This window comes from Rhinoraja longicauda, chromosome 1 (assembly GCF_053455715.1).
Source record: "Rhinoraja longicauda isolate Sanriku21f chromosome 1, sRhiLon1.1, whole genome shotgun sequence".
Classification (NCBI taxonomy): Eukaryota; Metazoa; Chordata; class Chondrichthyes; order Rajiformes; family Arhynchobatidae; genus Rhinoraja; species Rhinoraja longicauda.
Window position 1 is genome coordinate 3,693,716 of NC_135953.1, and position 1,639 is coordinate 3,695,354.

The following is a 1,639-nucleotide window of genomic DNA, read 5'->3' on the forward strand; positions in this document are numbered from 1 at the left end:
TTTCTTAATTTGAGGAAGGACATTATTGCTATTGAGGGAGTGCAGCGTAGGTTCACCAGGTTAATTCCCGGGATGGCAGGACTGACTCCGACCCAGGAAAGAATGGGTCGACTGGGCTTGTATTCACTGGAATTTAGAAGGATGAGAGGGGATCTTATAGAAACATATAAAATTCTTAAGGGATTGGACAGGCTAGATGCAGGAAACATGTTTCCAATGTTGGGGGAGTCCAGAACCAGGGGTCACAGTTTAAAAATAAGGGGTAGGACATTTAGGACTGAGATAAGGAGCAACATCTTCAGAATTGTGAATCTGTGGAATTACATCTTCAGAATTGTGAATCTGTGGAATTCTCTGCCACAGAAGGCAGTGGAGGCCAATTCACTGGATGTTTTCAAGAGAGAGTTAGATCTAGCTAGCTCTTAGGGCTAACGGAATCAAGGGATATGGGGAGAAAGCAGGAATGGGGTACTGATTTTAGATGATCAGCCATGATCACATTGAATGGCGGTGCTGGCTCGAAGGGCCGAATGGCCTCCTCCTGCACCTATTTGTCAATGTTTCTATGTGTCCACGCCACTTTCAGGGAACTGTGTACCTGCGCTCCTAGATCCCTCTGCTCTACAATGCTCCCCAGCACCCAACCATTCACTGTGTAGGTCCTGCCCCTAAATACAACACCTACACATTTCTCTGTATTAAATTCCATTAACCATTCCTCAGCCCACCTGATCAAGATCTAGGAGTGCAGGTATATAGTTTCCTGAAAGTAACTTCACAGGTAGACAGGGAGTGTTGTAGAGCAGAGGGATCTAGGAGCACAGGTACACAGTTTCCTGAAAGTAAAGTCACAGGTAGACAGGGAGTGTTGTGGAGCAGAGGGATCTAGGAGCGCAGGTACACAGTTTCTTGAAAGTAACGTCACAGGTAGACAGGGAGTGTTGTAGAGCAGAGGGATCTAGGAGCGCAGGTACACAGTTTCTTGAAAGTAACGTCACAGGTAGACAGGGAGTGTTGTGGAGCAGAGGGATCTAGGAGCGCAGGTACACAGTTTCCTGAAAGTAACGTCACATGTAGACAGGGAGTGTTGTGGAGCAGAGGGATCTAGGAATGCAGGTACACAGTTCCCTGAAAGTGGTGTCACAGGTAGACAGGGAGTGTTGTAGAGCAGAGGGATCTAGGAGCGCAGGTACACAGTTCCCTGAAAGTAACGTCACATGTAGACAGGGATTGTTGTGGAGCAGAGGGATCTAGGAGCGCAGGTACACAGTTTCCTGAAAGTAACGTCACATGTAGACAGGGAGTGTTGTGGAGCAGAAGGATCTAGGAATGCAGGTACACAGTTTCCTGAAAGTAACGTCACATGTAGACAGGGGGTGTTGTGGAGCAGAGGGATCTAGGAGCGCAGGTACACAGTTTCTTGAAAGTAACGTCATCGTCAACGAGGCGTCGGGTTCCTGCTCAGTCGGTGATCTCTCTCTCTCTCTCTCTCTCTCTCTCTCTCTCTCTCTCTCTCTCTCTCTCTCTCTCTCCCTCTCCCTCCCTCTCTCCCCCCCTCCCACCCTCCCTCCCATACAGACAGACACCAGACGATATTTTCACAATGCTGAGGAGGTTTTTATTTCACATCCGTTCTCGG